At 54.7% G+C, this 20,142-nt stretch overlaps 1 long non-coding RNA gene and 9 other non-coding genes across 10 annotated transcripts in view; all 10 read left to right on the top strand.

Annotated features, from left to right (window-relative positions):
* Positions 1 to 20,142, top strand: part of LOC143272046 (uncharacterized) — a 129,703-nt gene that overhangs the window by 32,285 nt on the left and 77,276 nt on the right. The window lies entirely within an intron of this gene.
* On the top strand, positions 1,603 to 1,696 carry LOC143271503 (small nucleolar RNA SNORD116). The gene has a single exon (XR_013048725.1). It is a non-coding gene; the product is annotated as a small nucleolar RNA SNORD116 (small nucleolar RNA).
* On the top strand, positions 3,692 to 3,785 carry LOC143271502 (small nucleolar RNA SNORD116). Its single transcript, XR_013048724.1, has one exon. It is a non-coding gene; the product is annotated as a small nucleolar RNA SNORD116 (small nucleolar RNA).
* LOC143271501 (small nucleolar RNA SNORD116) lies at positions 5,781 to 5,874 on the top strand. Its single transcript, XR_013048723.1, has one exon. It is a non-coding gene; the product is annotated as a small nucleolar RNA SNORD116 (small nucleolar RNA).
* Positions 7,869 to 7,962, top strand: LOC143271500 (small nucleolar RNA SNORD116). The gene has a single exon (XR_013048722.1). It is a non-coding gene; the product is annotated as a small nucleolar RNA SNORD116 (small nucleolar RNA).
* Positions 9,959 to 10,052, top strand: LOC143271499 (small nucleolar RNA SNORD116). Its single transcript, XR_013048721.1, has one exon. It is a non-coding gene; the product is annotated as a small nucleolar RNA SNORD116 (small nucleolar RNA).
* LOC143271498 (small nucleolar RNA SNORD116) lies at positions 12,047 to 12,140 on the top strand. Its single transcript, XR_013048720.1, has one exon. It is a non-coding gene; the product is annotated as a small nucleolar RNA SNORD116 (small nucleolar RNA).
* On the top strand, positions 14,136 to 14,229 carry LOC143271497 (small nucleolar RNA SNORD116). Its single transcript, XR_013048719.1, has one exon. It is a non-coding gene; the product is annotated as a small nucleolar RNA SNORD116 (small nucleolar RNA).
* LOC143271496 (small nucleolar RNA SNORD116) lies at positions 16,226 to 16,319 on the top strand. The gene has a single exon (XR_013048718.1). It is a non-coding gene; the product is annotated as a small nucleolar RNA SNORD116 (small nucleolar RNA).
* LOC143271495 (small nucleolar RNA SNORD116) lies at positions 18,316 to 18,409 on the top strand. The gene has a single exon (XR_013048717.1). It is a non-coding gene; the product is annotated as a small nucleolar RNA SNORD116 (small nucleolar RNA).

Here is a 20,142-nt window from a genome sequence, read left to right as displayed (position 1 = left end):
GACAGGTGTGAGAGTGCTTTTCTTCCACCCATGGTAGTGGAGCACCCGTCTTGGCTCAAGCCTATCTCAAAGCTAGGAAAGACACCTATTTTGCGGAGTGGTCTTCAGCAGGGTGTGATTCTTCCAGGAAGGCCTGTTTGGAGGCCGGCTAGGGATCCCTTCCTTGTAGGAATTGCACTCTGGGTCCCAGGCTGTAGATCAAGACTGCCTTGAGAGCTCTGCTCATGGGCAGTGGAGGGTGCCAAAGCGAATTGGCTTGCAAGGGTGCATGCATTTCTGGTCACTGGAGACCTTGTGTGTTGCAACTTGTCTTGGGAGGTGCCAGGCTCTCTGGCTAGCCTTTGGTGTCCCACATAAGTTACGGTGTGTTGATGCAGTGTTCTCGCTTGCATTCAAAAATGGCAGCGCTCTTGAACACGGTCTGTCCCATGAAGACAGACTGACAGAGGGTGGCATCAATCCAGAGACAGGGTCAGAGACAGAGAGAGAAATCAGGAGAAAGAGAAAGAGACAAAAAAAGAGACAGAAGGAGGCAGAAAGAGAGTGAGAAAGGAGATCTGGTTGAGCCAGAGTGCCTGCCATTGCCTGTGGTGAAGTCCTCAGAGGAGACTTTAGGCGGTTTGACCTCGGGATCTCAGCATTTCTAGCAGGAGAAAGATGCAGATTTCGGGGTTAGCGTTGCCGACCTGGTTGTCAGAGATGATTTGATGGGAGTCGGGAGGGTTGGGTTGGCTAGTGAGCATGGCCAGAGCTGCGTCCTCAGCAGCTTGAACTTGAGACTGCAAGTAGAGCTTGCCCTGTTTAATGACCCCAGTGCACAGTGTTAGAGGATTGAGGTGCTAAGAGTTGGCCCTGTTTTTTTTTTTTCTTTTTTCGGGAAGAGTCTGCTTGCCTGCAGTGCAGCTCCATGATGTGTAGGTCAGGGCGACACTGGTGGTTTGATTGCAGAGAGGGTCCAAGGTGATCTGAAAGGGCACGGAGGGAAGGAGGGACCCAGGGCAAGGACAAGCTCTGAGACCCTGGTGGAAACCTGGCACCGATGTGGCCTGGCATGCTGGAGGGTGAGGGCAGAGCAGGAGTGGTGAGAGGGCAGATGTGATCTGATCTGCCCATTGAGACGAGCCAGGCCCACCCATCCATCCCAGAGCCAGTTGCCCGCTTCCCACTGTAATGTTGGCATGTGCTTTGATGTCTTCGCAGTGTGGCATTGCGTGGCCTGCAAGGCCATTGTGCGGAGAGAGTGGCCCAGTTTCCTTTGCCCAGGACTCATGGCACCTGAAACAGTGAGCCTCGAGTGAAGTTGCTTGGTGTTGGTGACCTGCAGGAGAAGGCCTGAGGCCCAAGGTAAGCCTCCCATGCCTTGTCCCAGGTGCTCGGGATCCTGGGGTCTTGGTGGTGCTGCGAGGACTTACCATCCCTGCTTCCCGGGCCTGTCTGCACCTGGAGCAGACTTAGGTCCTCAAGTTGCTTCCCATTTCCATGCAGAGACCCGTTGCCACCTGCACAAAGACGGGGCATGTCTTGGTATTTCTCGCACTCCCCAACACCCACCCTGTCCTGAGTGCCCTGAAAATCCCTGTACCGGGGCACTCCAGCGTGCTTGGATCGATGATGATTTCCAGTCAAACATTCCTTGGAAAAGCTGAACAAAATGAGTGAAAACTCAGTACCGCCGCTCTCATCGAAACTGAGGTCCGGCACCTTGGCTCACCCAAGTCCTCTGGGAGTCAGACACAGGCCTGAGAACCACTCCGCTGCTCCTGCCCCCCTCCAGCAGTAGCCAGACTCTCTTGCCATGGGCTTGATCTTTCCCCCACTCTGCTAGCCATCAGGGGCATGGGGAAAAGAGAATATTTGGGGCGTGCTGGCAAGCAAGCAGCCATCCCCACTCTCCCAAGCCAGACTGACAGCTAGACATGGGACCCTGGACCTTGGGCTCTCTTGTAGGCACTCTAGAAATATGCTAGCTTGGGACACCCACCTGAAACAGGCGTGCTGACCTGTGTAGAAATCTGCACACTGGAGACCTTTGGTGGACTAGCTTGACCGGGGAGCGCTAAGGTCAGACTGCTGGCCTCCTGGTGGAGGAGACAGGTGTGAGAGTGCTTTTCTTCCACCCATGGTAGTGGAGCACCCGTCTTGGCTCAAGCCTATCTCAAAGCTAGGAAAGACACCTATTTTGCGGAGTGGTCTTCAGCAGGGTGTGATTCTTCCAGGAAGGCCTGTTTGGAGGCCGGCTAGGGATCCCTTCCTTGTAGGAATTGCACTCTGGGTCCCAGGCTGTAGATCAAGACTGCCTTGAGAGCTCTGCTCATGGGCAGTGGAGGGTGCCAAAGCGAATTGGCTTGCAAGGGTGCATGCATTTCTGGTCACTGGAGACCTTGTGTGTTGCAACTTGTCTTGGGAGGTGCCAGGCTCTCTGGCTAGCCTTTGGTGTCCCACATAAGTTACGGTGTGTTGATGCAGTGTTCTCGCTTGCATTCAAAAATGGCAGCGCTCTTGAACACGGTCTGTCCCATGAAGACAGACTGACAGAGGGTGGCATCAATCCAGAGACAGGGTCAGAGACAGAGAGAGAAATCAGGAGAAAGAGAAAGAGACAAAAAAAGAGACAGAAGGAGGCAGAAAGAGAGTGAGAAAGGAGATCTGGTTGAGCCAGAGTGCCTGCCATTGCCTGTGGTGAAGTCCTCAGAGGAGACTTTAGGCGGTTTGACCTCGGGATCTCAGCATTTCTAGCAGGAGAAAGATGCAGATTTCGGGGTTAGCGTTGCCGACCTGGTTGTCAGAGATGATTTGATGGGAGTCGGGAGGGTTGGGTTGGCTAGTGAGCATGGCCAGAGCTGCGTCCTCAGCTGCTTGAACTTGAGACAGCAAGTAGAGCTTGCCCTGTTTAATGACCCCAGTGCACAGTGTTAGAGGATTGAGGTGCTAAGAGTTGGCCCTGGTTTTTTTTTTTCTTTTTTCGGGAAGAGTCTGCTTGCCTGCATTGCAGCTCCATGATGTGTAGGTCAGGCCGACACTGGTGGTTTGATTGCAGAGAGGGTCCAAGGTGATCTGAAAGGGCACGGAGGGAAGGAGGGACCCAGGGCAAGGACAAGCTCTGAGGCCCTGTTGGAAACCTGGCACCGATGTGGCCTGGCATGCTGGAGGGTGAGGGCAGAGCAGGAGTGGTGAGAGGGCAGATGTGATCTGATCTGCCCATTGAGACGAGCCAGGCCCACCCATCCATCCCAGAGCCAGTTGCCCGCTTCCCACTGTAATGTTGGCATGTGCTTTGATGTCTTCACAGTGTGGCATTGCGTGGCCTGCAAGGCCATAGTGCGGAGAGAGTGGCCCAGCTTCCTTTGCCCAGGACTCATGGCACCTGAAACAGTGAGACTCGAGTGAAGTTGCTTGGTGTTGGTGACCTGCAGGAGAAGGCCTGAGGCCCAAGGTAAGCCTCCCATGCCTTGTCCCAGGTGCTCAGGATCCTGGGGTCTTGGTGGTGCTGCGAGGACTTACCATCCCTGCTTCCCGGGCCTGTCTGCACCTGGAGCAGACTTAGGTCCTCAAGTTGCTTCCCATTTCCATGCAGAGACCCGTTGCCACCTGCACAAAGACGGGGCATGTCTTGGTATTTCTCGCACTCCCCAACACCCACCCTGTCCTGAGTGCCCTGAAAATCCCTGTACCGGGGCACTCCAGCGTGCTTGGATCGATGATGATTTCCAGTCAAACATTCCTTGGAAAAGCTGAACAAAATGAGTGAAAACTCAGTACCGCCGCTCTCATCGAAACTGAGGTCCGGCACCTTGGCTCACCCAAGTCCTCTGGGAGTCAGACACAGGCCTGAGAACCACTCCGCTGCTCCTGCCCCCCTCCAGCAGTAGCCAGACTCTCTTGCCATGGGCTTGATCTTTCCCCCACTCTGCTAGCCATCAGGGGCATGGGGAAAAGAGAATATTTGGGGCGTGCTGGCAAGCAAGCAGCCATCCCCACTCTCCCAAGCCAGACTGACAGCTAGACATGGGACCCTGGACCTTGGGCTCTCTTGTAGGCACTCTAGAAATATGCTAGCTTGGGACACCCACCTGAAACAGGCGTGCTGACCTGTGTAGAAATCTGCACGCTGGAGGCCTTTGGTGGACTAGCTTGACCGGGGAGCGCTAAGGTCAGACTGCTGGCCTCCTGGTGGAGGAGACAGGTGTGAGAGTGCTTTTCTTCCACCCATGGTAGTGGAGCACCCGTCTTGGCTCAAGCCTATCTCAAAGCTAGGAAAGACACCTATTTTGCGGAGTGGTCTTCAGCAGGGTGTGATTCTTCCAGGAAGGCCTGTTTGGAGGCCGGCTAGGGATCCCTTCCTTGTAGGAATTGCACTCTGGGTCCCAGGCTGTAGATCAAGACTGCCTTGAGAGCTCTGCTCATGGGCAGTGGAGGGTGCCAAAGCGAATTGGCTTGCAAGGGTGCATGCATTTCTGGTCACTGGAGACCTTGTGTGTTGCAACTTGTCTTGGGAGGTACCAGGCTCTCTGGCTAGCCTTTGGCGTCCCACATAAGTTACGGTGTGTTGATGCAGTGTTCTCGCTTGCATTCAAAAATGGCAGCGCTCTTGAACACGGTCTGTCCCATGAAGACAGACTGACAGAGGGTGGCATCAATCCAGAGACAGGGTCAGAGACAGAGAGAGAAATCAGGAGAAAGAGAAAGAGACAAAAAAAGAGACAGAAGGAGGCAGAAAGAGAGTGAGAAAGGAGATCTGGTTGAGCCAGAGTGCCTGCCATTGCCTGTGGTGAAGTCCTCAGAGGAGACTTTAGGCGGTTTGACCTCGGGATCTCAGCATTTCTAGCAGGAGAAAGATGCAGATTTCGGGGTTAGCGTTGCCGACCTGGTTGTCAGAGATGATTTGATGGGAGTCGGGAGGGTTGGGTTGGCTAGTGAGCATGGCCAGAGCTGCGTCCTCAGCAGCTTGAACTTGAGACTGCAAGTAGAGCTTGCCCTGTTTAATGACCCCAGTGCACAGTGTTAGAGGATTGAGGTGCTAAGAGTTGGCCCTGGTTTTTTTTTTTCTTTTTTCGGGAAGAGTCTGCTTGCCTGCATTGCAGCTCCATGATGTGTAGGTCAGGCCGACACTGGTGGTTTGATTGCAGAGAGGGTCCAAGGTGATCTGAAATGGCACGGAGGGAAGGAGGGACCCAGGGCAAGGACAAGCTCTGAGACCCTGGTGGAAACCTGGCACCGATGTGGCCTGGCATGCTGGAGGGTGAGGGCAGAGCAGGAGTGGTGAGAGGGCAGATGTGATCTGATCTGCCCATTGAGACGAGCCAGGCCCACCCATCCATCCCAGAGCCAGTTGCCCGCTTCCCACTGTAATGTTGGCATGTGCTTTGATGTCTTCACAGTGTGGCATTGCGTGGCCTGCAAGGCCATAGTGCGGAGAGAGTGGCCCAGTTTCCTTTGCCCAGGACTCATGGCACCTGAAACAGTGAGCCTCGAGTGAAGTTGCTTGGTGTTGGTGACCTGCAGGAGAAGGCCTGAGGCCCAAGGTAAGCCTCCCATGCCTTGTCCCAGGTGCTCAGGATCCTGGGGTCTTGGTGGTGCTGCGAGGACTTACCATCCCTGCTTCCCGGGCCTGTCTGCACCTGGAGCAGACTTAGGTCCTCAAGTTGCTTCCCATTTCCATGCAGAGACCCGTTGCCACCTGCACAAAGACGGGGCATGTCTTGGTATTTCTCGCACTCCCCAACACCCACCCTGTCCTGAGTGCCCTGAAAATCCCTGTACCGGGGCACTCCAGCGTGCTTGGATCGATGATGATTTCCAGTCAAACATTCCTTGGAAAAGCTGAACAAAATGAGTGAAAACTCAGTACCGCCGCTCTCATCGAAACTGAGGTCCGGCACCTTGGCTCACCCAAGTCCTCTGGGAGTCAGACACAGGCCTGAGAACCACTCCGCTGCTCCTGCCCCCCTCCAGCAGTAGCCAGACTCTCTTGCCATGGGCTTGATCTTTCCCCCACTCTGCTAGCCATCAGGGGCATGGGGAAAAGAGAATATTTGGGGCGTGCTGGCAAGCAAGCAGCCATCCCCACTCTCCCAAGCCAGACTGACAGCTAGACATGGGACCCTGGACCTTGGGCTCTCTTGTAGGCACTCTAGAAATATGCTAGCTTGGGACACCCACCTGAAACAGGCGTGCTGACCTGTGTAGAAATCTGCACACTGGAGACCTTTGGTGGACTAGCTTGACCGGGGAGCGCTAAGGTCAGACTGCTGGCCTCCTGGTGGAGGAGACAGGTGTGAGAGTGCTTTTCTTCCACCCATGGTAGTGGAGCACCCGTCTTGGCTCAAGCCTATCTCAAAGCTAGGAAAGACACCTATTTTGCGGAGTGGTCTTCAGCAGGGTGTGATTCTTCCAGGAAGGCCTGTTTGGAGGCCGGCTAGGGATCCCTTCCTTGTAGGAATTGCACTCTGGGTCCCAGGCTGTAGATCAAGACTGCCTTGAGAGCTCTGCTCATGGGCAGTGGAGGGTGCCAAAGCGAATTGGCTTGCAAGGGTGCATGCATTTCTGGTCACTGGAGACCTTGTGTGTTGCAACTTGTCTTGGGAGGTGCCAGGCTCTCTGGCTAGCCTTTGGCGTCCCACATAAGTTACGGTGTGTTGATGCAGTGTTCTCGCTTGCATTCAAAAATGGCAGCGCTCTTGAACACGGTCTGTCCCATGAAGACAGACTGACAGAGGGTGGCATCAATCCAGAGACAGGGTCAGAGACAGAGAGAGAAATCAGGAGAAAGAGAAAGAGACAAAAAAAGAGACAGAAGGAGGCAGAAAGAGAGTGAGAAAGGAGATCTGGTTGAGCCAGAGTGCCTGCCATTGCCTGTGGTGAAGTCCTCAGAGGAGACTTTAGGCGGTTTGACCTCGGGATCTCAGCATTTCTAGCAGGAGAAAGATGCAGATTTCGGGGTTAGCGTTGCCGACCTGGTTGTCAGAGATGATTTGATGGGAGTCGGGAGGGTTGGGTTGGCTAGTGAGCATGGCCAGAGCTGCGTCCTCAGCAGCTTGAACTTGAGACTGCAAGTAGAGCTTGCCCTGTTTAATGACCCCAGTGCACAGTGTTAGAGGATTGAGGTGCTAAGAGTTGGCCCTGGTTTTTTTTTTCTTTTTTCGGGAAGAGTCTGCTTGCCTGCATTGCAGCTCCATGATGTGTAGGTCAGGCCGACACTGGTGGTTTGATTGCAGAGAGGGTCCAAGGTGATCTGAAAGGGCACGGAGGGAAGGAGGGAACCAGGGCAAGGACAAGCTCTGAGACCCTGGTGGAAAACTGGCACCGATGTGGCCTGGCATGCTGGAGGGTGAGGGCAGAGCAGGAGTGGTGAGAGGGCAGATGTGATCTGATCTGCCCATTGAGACGAGCCAGGCCCACCCATCCATCCCAGAGCCAGTTGCCCGCTTCCCACTGTAATGTTGGCATGTGCTTTGATGTCTTCACAGTGTGGCATTGCGTGGCCTGCAAGGCCATAGTGCGGAGAGAGTGGCCCAGCTTCCTTTGCCCAGGACTCATGGCACCTGAAACAGTGAGCCTCGAGTGAAGTTGCTTGGTGTTGGTGACCTGCAGGAGAAGGCCTGAGGCCCAAGGTAAGCCTCCCATGCCTTGTCCCAGGTGCTCAGGATCCTGGGGTCTTGGTGGTGCTGCGAGGACTTACCATCCCTGCTTCCCGGGCCTGTCTGCACCTGGAGCAGACTTAGGTCCTCAAGTTGCTTCCCATTTCCATGCAGAGACCCGTTGCCACCTGCACAAAGACGGGGCATGTCTTGGTATTTCTCGCACTCCCCAACACCCACCCTGTCCTGAGTGCCCTGAAAATCCCTGTACCAGGGCACTCCAGCGTGCTTGGATCGATGATGATTTCCAGTCAAACATTCCTTGGAAAAGCTGAACAAAATGAGTGAAAACTCAGTACCGCCGCTCTCATCGAAACTGAGGTCCGGCACCTTGGCTCACCCAAGTCCTCTGGGAGTCAGACACAGGCCTGAGAACCACTCCGCTGCTCCTGCCCCCCTCCAGCAGTAGCCAGACTCTCTTGCCATGGGCTTGATCTTTCCCCCACTCTGCTAGCCATCAGGGGCATGGGGAAAAGAGAATATTTGGGGCGTGCTGGCAAGCAAGCAGCCATCCCCACTCTCCCAAGCCAGACTGACAGCTAGACATGGGACCCTGGACCTTGGGCTCTCTTGTAGGCACTCTAGAAATATGCTAGCTTGGGACACCCACCTGAAACAGGCGTGCTGACCTGTGTAGAAATCTGCACACTGGAGACCTTTGGTGGACTAGCTTGACCGGGGAGCGCTAAGGTCAGACTGCTGGCCTCCTGGTGGAGGAGACAGGTGTGAGAGTGCTTTTCTTCCACCCATGGTAGTGGAGCACCCGTCTTGGCTCAAGCCTATCTCAAAGCTAGGAAAGACACCTATTTTGCGGAGTGGTCTTCAGCAGGGTGTGATTCTTCCAGGAAGGCCTGTTTGGAGGCCGGCTAGGGATCCCTTCCTTGTAGGAATTGCACTCTGGGTCCCAGGCTGTAGATCAAGACTGCCTTGAGAGCTCTGCTCATGGGCAGTGGAGGGTGCCAAAGCGAATTGGCTTGCAAGGGTGCATGCATTTCTGGTCACTGGAGACCTTGTGTGTTGCAACTTGTCTTGGGAGGTGCCAGGCTCTCTGGCTAGCCTTTGGCGTCCCACATAAGTTATGGTGTGTTGATGCAGTGTTCTCGCTTGCATTCAAAAATGGCAGCGCTCTTGAACACGGTCTGTCCCATGAAGACAGACTGACAGAGGGTGGCATCAATCCAGAGACAGGGTCAGAGACAGAGAGAGAAATCAGGAGAAAGAGAAAGAGACAAAAAAAGAGACAGAAGGAGGCAGAAAGAGAGTGAGAAAGGAGATCTGGTTGAGCCAGAGTGCCTGCCATTGCCTGTGGTGAAGTCCTCAGAGGAGACTTTAGGCGGTTTGACCTCGGGATCTCAGCATTTCTAGCAGGAGAAAGATGCAGATTTCGGGGTTAGCGTTGCCGACCTGGTTGTCAGAGATGATTTGATGGGAGTCGGGAGGGTTGGGTTGGCTAGTGAGCATGGCCAGAGCTGCGTCCTCAGCAGCTTGAACTTGAGACTGCAAGTAGAGCTTGCCCTGTTTAATGACCCCAGTGCACAGTGTTAGAGGATTGAGGTGCTAATAGTTGGCCCTGGTTTTTTTTTTTTCTTTTTTCGGGAAGAGTCTGCTTGCCTGCATTACAGCTCCATGATGTGTAGGTCAGGCCGACACTGGTGGTTTGATTGCAGAGAGGGTCCAAGGTGATCTGAAAGGGCACGGAGGGAAGGAGGGACCCAGGGCAAGGACAAGCTCTGAGACCCTGGTGGAAAACTGGCACCGATGTGGCCTGGCATGCTGGAGGGTGAGGGCAGAGCAGGAGTGGTGAGAGGGCAGATGTGATCTGATCTGCCCATTGAGACGAGCCAGACCCACCCATCCATCCCAGAGCCAGTTGCCCGCTTCCCACTGTAATGTTGGCATGTGCTTTGATGTCTTCACAGTGTGGCATTGCGTGGCCTGCAAGGCCATAGTGCGGAGAGAGTGGCCCAGCTTCCTTTGCCCAGGACTCATGGCACCTGAAACAGTGAGCCTCGAGTGAAGTTGCTTGGTGTTGGTGACCTGCAGGAGAAGGCCTGAGGCCCAAGGTAAGCCTCCCATGCCTTGTCCCAGGTGCTCAGGATCCTGGGGTCTTGGTGGTGCTGCGAGGACTTACCATCCCTGCTTCCCGGGCCTGTCTGCACCTGGAGCAGACTTAGGTCCTCAAGTTGCTTCCCATTTCCATGCAGAGACCCGTTGCCACCTGCACAAAGACGGGGCATGTCTTGGTATTTCTCGCACTCCCCAACACCCACCCTGTCCTGAGTGCCCTGAAAATCCCTGTACCGGGGCACTCCAGCGTGCTTGGATCGATGATGATTTCCAGTCAAACATTCCTTGGAAAAGCTGAACAAAATGAGTGAAAACTCAGTACCGCCGCTCTCATCGAAACTGAGGTCCGGCACCTTGGCTCACCCAAGTCCTCTGGGAGTCAGACACAGGCCTGAGAACCACTCCGCTGCTCCTGCCCCCCTCCAGCAGTAGCCAGACTCTCTTGCCATGGGCTTGATCTTTCCCCCACTCTGCTAGCCATCAGGGGCATGGGGAAAAGAGAATATTTGGGGCGTGCTGGCAAGCAAGCAGCCATCCCCACTCTCCCAAGCCAGACTGACAGCTAGACATGGGACCCTGGACCTTGGGCTCTCTTGTAGGCACTCTAGAAATATGCTAGCTTGGGACACCCACCTGAAACAGGCGTGCTGACCTGTGTAGAAATCTGCACACTGGAGACCTTTGGTGGACTAGCTTGACCGGGGAGCGCTAAGGTCAGACTGCTGGCCTCCTGGTGGAGGAGACAGGTGTGAGAGTGCTTTTCTTCCACCCATGGTAGTGGAGCACCCGTCTTGGCTCAAGCCTATCTCAAAGCTAGGAAAGACACCTATTTTGCGGAGTGGTCTTCAGCAGGGTGTGATTCTTCCAGGAAGGCCTGTTTGGAGGCCGGCTAGGGATCCCTTCCTTGTAGGAATTGCACTCTGGGTCCCAGGCTGTAGATCAAGACTGCCTTGAGAGCTCTGCTCATGGGCAGTGGAGGGTGCCAAAGCGAATTGGCTTGCAAGGGTGCATGCATTTCTGGTCACTGGAGACCTTGTGTGTTGCAACTTGTCTTGGAAGGTGCCAGGCTCTCTGGCTAGCCTTTGGCGTCCCACATAAGTTACGGTGTGTTGATGCAGTGTTCTCGCTTGCATTCAAAAATGGCAGCGCTCTTGAACACGGTCTGTCCCATGAAGACAGACTGACAGAGGGTGGCATCAATTCAGAGACAAGGGCAGAGACAGAGAGAGAAATCAGGAGAAAGAGAAAGAGACAAAAAAAGAGACAGAAGGAGGCAGAAAGAGAGAGAGAAAGGAGATCTGGTTGAGCCAGAGTGCCTGCCATTGCCTGTGGTGAAGTCCTCAGAGGAGACTTTAGGCGGTTTGACCTCGGGATCTCAGCATTTCTAGCAGGAGAAAGATGCAGATTTCGGGGTTAGCGTTGCCGACCTGGTTGTCAGAGATGATTTGATGGGAGTCGGGAGGGTTGGGTTGGCTAGTGAACATGGCCAGAGCTGTGTCCTCAGCAGCTTGAACTTGAGACTGCAAGTAGAGCTTGCCCTGTTTAATGACCCCAGTGCACAGTGTTAGAGGATTGAGGTGCTAAGAGTTGGCCCTGGTTTTTTTTTTCTTTTTTCGGGAAGAGTCTGCTTGCCTGCATTGCAGCTCCATGATGTGTAGGTCAGGCCGACACTGGTGGTTTGATTGCAGAGAGGGTCCAAGGTGATCTGAAAGGGCACGGAGGGAAGGAGGGACCCAGGGCAAGGACAAGCTCTGAGACCCTGGTGGAAACCTGGCACCGATGTGGCCTGGCATGCTGGAGGGTGAGGGCAGAGCAGGAGTGGTGAGAGGGCAGATGTGATCTGATCTGCCCATTGAGACGAGCCAGGCCCACCCATCCATCCCAGAGCCAGTTGCCCGCTTCCCACTGTAATGTTGGCATGTGCTTTGATGTCTTCACAGTGTGGCATTGCGTGGCCTGCAAGGCCATAGTGCGGAGAGAGTGGCCCAGCTTCCTTTGCCCAGGACTCATGGCACCTGAAACAGTGAGCCTCGAGTGAAGTTGCTTGGTGTTGGTGACCTGCAGGAGAAGGCCTGAGGCCCAAGGTAAGCCTCCCATGCCTTGTCCCAGGTGCTCAGGATCCTGGGGTCTTGGTGGTGCTGCGAGGACTTACCATCCCTGCTTCCCGGGCCTGTCTGCACCTGGAGCAGACTTAGGTCCTCAAGTTGCTTCCCATTTCCATGCAGAGACCCGTTGCCACCTGCACAAAGACGGGGCATGTCTTGGTATTTCTCGCACTCCCCAACACCCACCCTGTCCTGAGTGCCCTGAAAATCCCTGTACCGGGGCACTACAGCGTGCTTGGATCGATGATGATTTCCAGTCAAACATTCCTTGGAAAAGCTGAACAAAATGAGTGAAAACTCAGTACCGCCGCTCTCATCGAAACTGAGGTCCGGCACCTTGGCTCACCCAAGTCCTCTGGGAGTCAGACACAGGCCTGAGAACCACTCTGCTGCTCCTGCCCCCCTCCAGCAGTAGCCAGACTCTCTTGCCATGGGCTTGATCTTTCCCCCACTCTGCTAGCCATCAGGGGCATGGGGAAAAGAGAATATTTGGGGCGTGCTGGCAAGCAAGCAGCCATCCCCACTCTCCCAAGCCAGACTGACAGCTAGACATGGGACCCTGGAACTTGGGCTCTCTTGTAGGCACTCTAGAAATATGCTAGCTTGGGACACCCACCTGAAACAGGCGTGCTGACCTGTGTAGAAATCTGCACACTGGAGACCTTTGGTGGACTAGCTTGACCGGGGAGCGCTAAGGTCAGACTGCTGGCCTCCTGGTGGAGGAGACAGGTGTGAGAGTGCTTTTCTTCCACCCATGGTAGTGGAGCACCCGTCTTGGCTCAAGCCTATCTCAAAGCTAGGAAAGACACCTATTTTGCGGAGTGGTCTTCAGCAGGGTGTGATTCTTCCAGGAAGGCCTGTTTGGAGGCCGGCTAGGGATCCCTTCCTTGTAGGAATTGCACTCTGGGTCCCAGGCTGTAGATCAAGACTGCCTTGAGAGCTCTGCTCATGGGCAGTGGAGGGTGCCAAAGCGAATTGGCTTGCAAGGGTGCATGCATTTCTGGTCACTGGAGACCTTGTGTGTTGCAACTTGTCTTGGGAGGTGCCAGGCTCTCTGGCTAGCCCTTGGCGTCCCACATAAGTTACGGTGTGTTGATGCAGTGTTCTCGATTGCAGTCAAAAATGGCAGCGCTCTTGAACATGGTCTGTCCCATGAAGACAGACTGACAGAGGGTGGCATCAATTCAGAGACAGGGTCAGAGACAGAGAGAGAAATCAGGAGAAAGAGAAAGAGACAAAAAAAGAGACAGAAGGAGGCAGAAAGAGAGTGAGAAAAGAGATCTGGTTGAGCCAGAGTGCCTGCCACTGCCTGTGGTGAAGTCCTCAGAGGAGACTTTAGGCGGTTTGACCTCGGGATCTCAGCATTTCTAGCAGGAGAAAGATGCAGATTTCGGGGTTAGCGTTGCCGACCTGGTTGTCAGAGATGATTTGATGGGAGTCGGGAGGGTTGGGTTGGCTAGTGAGCATGGCCAGAGCTGCGTCCTCAGCAGCTTGAACTTGAGACTGCAAGTAGAGCTTGCCCTGTTTAATGACCCCAGTGCACAGTGTTAGAGGATTGAGGTGCTAAGAGTTGGCCCTGGTTTTTTTTTTTCTTTTTTCGGGAAGAGTCTGCTTGCCTGCATTGCAGCTCCATGATGTGTAGGTCAGGCCGACACTGGTGGTTTGATTGCAGAGAGGGTCCAAGGTGATCTGAAAGGGCACGGAGGGAAGGAGGGACCCAGGGCAAGGACAAGCTCTGAGACCCTGGTGGAAACCTGGCACCGATGTGGCCTGGCATGCTGGAGGGTGAGGGCAGAGCAGGAGTGGTGAGAGGGCAGATGTGATCTGATCTGCCCATTGAGACGAGCCAGGCCCACCCATCCATCCCAGAGCCAGTTGCCCGCTTCCCACTGTAATGTTGGCATGTGCTTTGATGTCTTCACAGTGTGGCATTGCGTGGCCTGCAAGGCCATAGTGCGGAGAGAGTGGCCCAGCTTCCTTTGCCCAGGACTCATGGCACCTGAAACAGTGAGCCTCGAGTGAAGTTGCTTGGTGTTGGTGACCTGCAGGAGAAGGCCTGAGGCCCAAGGTAAGCCTCCCATGCCTTGTCCCAGGTGCTCAGGATCCTGGGGTCTTGGTGGTGCTGCGAGGACTTACCATCCCTGCTTCCCGGGCCTGTCTGCACCTGGAGCAGACTTAGGTCCTCAAGTTGCTTCCCATTTCCATGCAGAGACCCGTTGCCACCTGCACAAAGACGGGGCATGTCTTGGTATTTCTCGCACTCCCCAACACCCACCCTGTCCTGAGTGCCCTGAAAATCCCTGTACCGGGGCACTCCAGCGTGCTTGGATCGATGATGATTTCCAGTCAAACATTCCTTGGAAAAGCTGAACAAAATGAGTGAAAACTCAGTACCGCCGCTCTCATCGAAACTGAGGTCCGGCACCTTGGCTCACCCAAGTCCTCTGGGAGTCAGACACAGGCCTGAGAACCACTCCGCTGCTCCTGCCCCCCTCCAGCAGTAGCCAGACTCTCTTGCCATGGGCTTGATCTTTCCCCCACTCTGCTAGCCATCAGGGGCATGGGGAAAAGAGAATATTTGGGGCGTGCTGGCAAGCAAGCAGCCATCCCCACTCTCCCAAGCCAGACTGACAGCTAGACATGGGACCCTGGACCTTGGGCTCTCTTGTAGGCACTCTAGAAATATGCTAGCTTGGGACACCCACCTGAAACAGGCGTGCTGACCTGTGTAGAAATCTGCACACTGGAGACCTTTGGTGGACTAGCTTGACCGGGGAGCGCTAAGGTCAGACTGCTGGCCTCCTGGTGGAGGAGACAGGTGTGAGAGTGCTTTTCTTCCACCCATGGTAGTGGAGCACCCGTCTTGGCTCAAGCCTATCTCAAAGCTAGGAAAGACACCTATTTTGCGGAGTGGTCTTCAGCAGGGTGTGATTCTTCCAGGAAGGCCTGTTTGGAGGCCGGCTAGGGATCCCTTCCTTGTAGGAATTGCACTCTGGGTCCCAGGCTGTAGATCAAGACTGCCTTGAGAGCTCTGCTCATGGGCAGTGGAGGGTGCCAAAGCGAATTGGCTTGCAAGGGTGCATGCATTTCTGGTCACTGGAGACCTTGTGTGTTGCAACTTGTCTTGGGAGGTGCCAGGCTCTCTGGCTAGCCTTTGGTGTCCCACATAAGTTACGGTGTGTTGATGCAGTGTTCTCGCTTGCATTCAAAAATGGCAGCGCTCTTGAACACGGTCTTTCCCATGAAGACAGACTGACAGAGGGTGGCATCAATCCAGAGACAGGGTCAGAGACAGAGAGAGAAATCAGGAGAAAGAGAAAGAGACAAAAAAAGAGACAGAAGGAGGCAGAAAGAGAGTGAGAAAGGAGATCTGGTTGAGCCAGAGTGCCTGCCATTGCCTGTGGTGAAGTCCTCAGAGGAGACTTTAGGCGGTTTGACCTCGGGATCTCAGCATTTCTAGCAGGAGAAAGATGCAGATTTCGGGGTTAGCGTTGCCGACCTGGTTGTCAGAGATGATTTGATGGGAGTCGGGAGGGTTGGGTTGGCTAGTGAGCATGGCCAGAGCTGCGTCCTCAGCAGCTTGAACTTGAGACTGCAAGTAGAGCTTGCCCTGTTTAATGACCCCAGTGCACAGTGTTAGAGGATTGAGGTGCTAAGAGTTGGCCCTGTTTTTTTTTTTTTCTTTTTTCGGGAAGAGTCTGCTTGCCTGCATTGCAGCTCCATGATGTGTAGGTCAGGCCGACACTGGTGGTTTGATTGCAGAGAGGGTCCAAGGTGATCTGAAAGGGCACGGAGGGAAGGAGGGACCCAGGGCAAGGACAAGCTCTGAGACCCTGGTGGAAACCTGGCACCGATGTGGCCTGGCATGCTGGAGGGTGAGGGCAGAGCAGGAGTGGTGAGAGGGCAGATGTGATCTGATCTGCCCATTGAGACGAGCCAGGCCCACCCATCCATCCCAGAGCCAGTTGCCCGCTTCCCACTGTAATGTTGGCATGTGCTTTGATGTCTTCGCAGTGTGGCATTGCGTGGCCTGCAAGGCCATTGTGCGGAGAGAGTGGCCCAGTTTCCTTTGCCCAGGACTCATGGCACCTGAAACAGTGAGCCTCGAGTGAAGTTGCTTGGTGTTGGTGACCTGCAGGAGAAGGCCTGAGGCCCAAGGTAAGCCTCCCATGCCTTGTCCCAGGTGCTCGGGATCCTGGGGTCTTGGTGGTGCTGCGAGGACTTACCATCCCTGCTTCCCGGGCCTGTCTGCACCTGGAGCAGACTTAGGTCCTCAAGTTGCTTCCCATTTCCATGCAGAGACCCGTTGCCACCTGCACAAAGACGGGGCATGTCTTGGTATTTCTCGCACTCCCCAACACCCACCCTGTCCTGAGTGCCCTGAAAATCCCTGTACCGGGGCACTCCAGCGTGCTTGGATCGATGATGATTTCCAGTCAAACATTCCTTGGAAAAGCTGAACAAAATGAGTGAAAACTCAGTACCGCCGCTCTCATCGAAACTGAGGTCCGGCACCTTGGCTCACCCAAGTCCTCTGGGAGTCAGACACAGGCCTGAGAACCACTCCGCTGCTCCTGCCCCCCTCCAGCAGTAGCCAGACTCTCTTGCCATGGGCTTGATCTTTCCCCCACTCTGCTAGCCATCAGGGGCATGGGGAAAAGAGAATATTTGGGGCGTGCTGGCAAGCAAGCAGCCATCCCCACTCTCCCAAGCCAGACTGACAGCTAGACATGGGACCCTGGACCTTGGGCTCTCTTGTAGGCACTCTAGAAATATGCTAGCTTGGGACACCCACCTGAAACAGGCGTGCTGACCTGTGTAGAAATCTGCACACTGGAGACCTTTGGTGGACTAGCTTGACCGGGGAGCGCTAAGGTCAGACTGCTGGCCTCCTGGTGGAGGAGACAGGTGTGAGAGTGCTTTTCTTCCACCCATGGTAGTGGAGCACCCGTCTTGGCTCAAGCCTATCTCAAAGCTAGGAAAGACACCTATTTTGCGGAGTGGTCTTCAGCAGGGTGTGATTCTTCCAGGAAGGCCTGTTTGGAGGCCGGCTAGGGATCCCTTCCTTGTAGGAATTGCACTCTGGGTCCCAGGCTGTAGATCAAGACTGCCTTGAGAGCTCTGCTCATGGGCAGTGGAGGGTGCCAAAGCGAATTGGCTTGCAAGGGTGCATGCATTTCTGGTCACTGGAGACCTTGTGTGTTGCAACTTGTCTTGGGAGGTGCCAGGCTCTCTGGCTAGCCTTTGGCGTCCCACATAAGTTATGGTGTGTTGATGCAGTGTTCTCGCTTGCATTCAAAAATGGCAGCGCTCTTGAACACGGTCTGTCCCATGAAGACAGACTGACAGAGGGTGGCATCAATCCAGAGACAGGGTCAGAGACAGAGAGAGAAATCAGGAGAAAGAGAAAGAGACAAAAAAAGAGACAGAAGGAGGCAGAAAGAGAGTGAGAAAGGAGATCTGGTTGAGCCAGAGTGCCTGCCATTGCCTGTGGTGAAGTCCTCAGAGGAGACTTTAGGCGGTTTGACCTCGGGATCTCAGCATTTCTAGCAGGAGAAAGATGCAGATTTCGGGGTTAGCGTTGCCGACCTGGTTGTCAGAGATGATTTGATGGGAGTCGGGAGGGTTGGGTTGGCTAGTGAGCATGGCCAGAGCTGCGTCCTCAGCAGCTTGAACTTGAGACTGCAAGTAGAGCTTGCCCTGTTTAATGACCCCAGTGCACAGTGTTAGAGGATTGAGGTGCTAAGAGTTGGCCCTGGTTTTTTTTTTTTCTTTTTTCGGGAAGAGTCTGCTTGCCTGCATTACAGCTCCATGATGTGTAGGTCAGGCCGACACTGGTGGTTTGATTGCAGAGAGGGTCCAAGGTGATCTGAAAGGGCACGGAGGGAAGGAGGGACCCAGGGCAAGGACAAGCTCTGAGACCCTGGTGGAAAACTGGCACCGATGTGGCCTGGCATGCTGGAGGGTGAGGGCAGAGCAGGAGTGGTGAGAGGGCAGATGTGATCTGATCTGCCCATTGAGACGAGCCAGACCCACCCATCCATCCCAGAGCCAGTTGCCCGCTTCCCACTGTAATGTTGGCATGTGCTTTGATGTCTTCACAGTGTGGCATTGCGTGGCCTGCAAGGCCATAGTGCGGAGAGAGTGGCCCAGCTTCCTTTGCCCAGGACTCATGGCACCTGAAACAGTGAGCCTCGAGTGAAGTTGCTTGGTGTTGGTGACCTGCAGGAGAAGGCCTGAGGCCCAAGGTAAGCCTCCCATGCCTTGTCCCAGGTGCTCAGGATCCTGGGGTCTTGGTGGTGCTGCGAGGACTTACCATCCCTGCTTCCCGGGCCTGTCTGCACCTGGAGCAGACTTAGGTCCTCAAGTTGCTTCCCATTTCCATGCAGAGACCCGTTGCCACCTGCACAAAGACGGGGCATGTCTTGGTATTTCTCGCACTCCCCAACACCCACCCTGTCCTGAGTGCCCTGAAAATCCCTGTACCGGGGCACTCCAGCGTGCTTGGATCGATGATGATTTCCAGTCAAACATTCCTTGGAAAAGCTGAACAAAATGAGTGAAAACTCAGTACCGCCGCTCTCATCGAAACTGAGGTCCGGCACCTTGGCTCACCCAAGTCCTCTGGGAGTCAGACACAGGCCTGAGAACCACTCCGCTGCTCCTGCCCCCCTCCAGCAGTAGCCAGACTCTCTTGCCATGGGCTTGATCTTTCCCCCACTCTGCTAGCCATCAGGGGCATGGGGAAAAGAGAATATTTGGGGCGTGGTGGCAAGCAAGCAGCCATCCCCACTCTCCCAAGCCAGACTGACAGCTAGACATGGGACCCTGGACCTTGGGCTCTCTTGTAGGCACTCTAGAAATATGCTAGCTTGGGACACCCACCTGAAACAGGCGTGCTGACCTGTGTAGAAATCTGCACACTGGAGACCTTTGGTGGACTAGCTTGACCGGGGAGCGCTAAGGTCAGACTGCTGGCCTCCTGGTGGAGGAGACAGGTGTGAGAGTGCTTTTCTTCCACCCATGGTAGTGGAGCACCCGTCTTGGCTCAAGCCTATCTCAAAGCTAGGAAAGACACCTATTTTGCGGAGTGGTCTTCAGCAGGGTGTGATTCTTCCAGGAAGGCCTGTTTGGAGGCCGGCTAGGGATCCCTTCCTTGTAGGAATTGCACTCTGGGTCCCAGGCTGTAGATCAAGACTGCCTTGAGAGCTCTGCTCATGGGCAGTGGAGGGTGCCAAAGCGAATTGGCTTGCAAGGGTGCATGCATTTCTGGTCACTGGAGACCTTGTGTGTTGCAACTTGTCTTGGAAGGTGCCAGGCTCTCTGGCTAGCCTTTGGCGTCCCACATAAGTTACGGTGTGTTGATGCAGTGTTCTCGCTTGCATTCAAAAATGGCAGCGCTCTTGAACACGGTCTGTCCCATGAAGACAGACTGACAGAGGGTGGCATCAATTCAGAGACAGGGGCAGAGACAGAGAGAGAAATCAGGAGAAAGAGAAAGAGACAAAAAAAGAGACAGAAGGAGGCAGAAAGAGAGAGAGAAAGGAGATCTGGTTGAGCCAGAGTGCCTGCCATTGCCTGTGGTGAAGTCCTCAGAGGAGACTTTAGGCGGTTTGACCTCGGGATCTCAGCATTTCTAGCAGGAGAAAGATGCAGATTTCGGGGTTAGCGTTGCCGACCTGGTTGTCAGAGATGATTTGATGGGAGTCGGGAGGGTTGGGTTGGCTAGTGAACATGGCCAGAGCTGTGTCCTCAGCAGCTTGAACTTGAGACTGCAAGTAGAGCTTGCCCTGTTTAATGACCCCAGTGCACAGTGTTAGAGGATTGAGGTGCTAAGAGTTGGCCCTGGTTTTTTTTTTCTTTTTTCGGGAAGAGTCTGCTTGCCTGCATTGCAGCTCCATGATGTGTAGGTCAGGCCGACACTGGTGGTTTGATTGCAGAGAGGGTCCAAGGTGATCTGAAAGGGCACGGAGGGAAGGAGGGACCCAGGGCAAGGACAAGCTCTGAGACCCTGGTGGAAACCTGGCACCGATGTGGCCTGGCATGCTGGAGGGTGAGGGCAGAGCAGGAGTGGTGAGAGGGCAGATGTGATCTGATCTGCCCATTGAGACGAGCCAGGCCCACCCATCCATCCCAGAGCCAGTTGCCCGCTTCCCACTGTAATGTTGGCATGTGCTTTGATGTCTTCACAGTGTGGCATTGCGTGGCCTGCAAGGCCATAGTGCGGAGAGAGTGGCCCAGCTTCCTTTGCCCAGGACTCATGGCACCTGAAACAGTGAGCCTCGAGTGAAGTTGCTTGGTGTTGGTGACCTGCAGGAGAAGGCCTGAGGCCC

The sequence above is a fragment of the Peromyscus maniculatus genome, chromosome 1 (genome assembly GCF_049852395.1).
Source record: "Peromyscus maniculatus bairdii isolate BWxNUB_F1_BW_parent chromosome 1, HU_Pman_BW_mat_3.1, whole genome shotgun sequence".
In the NCBI taxonomy this organism is placed as follows: domain Eukaryota; kingdom Metazoa; phylum Chordata; class Mammalia; order Rodentia; family Cricetidae; genus Peromyscus; species Peromyscus maniculatus.
This window is presented reverse-complemented; position numbering and strand designations above follow the sequence as displayed.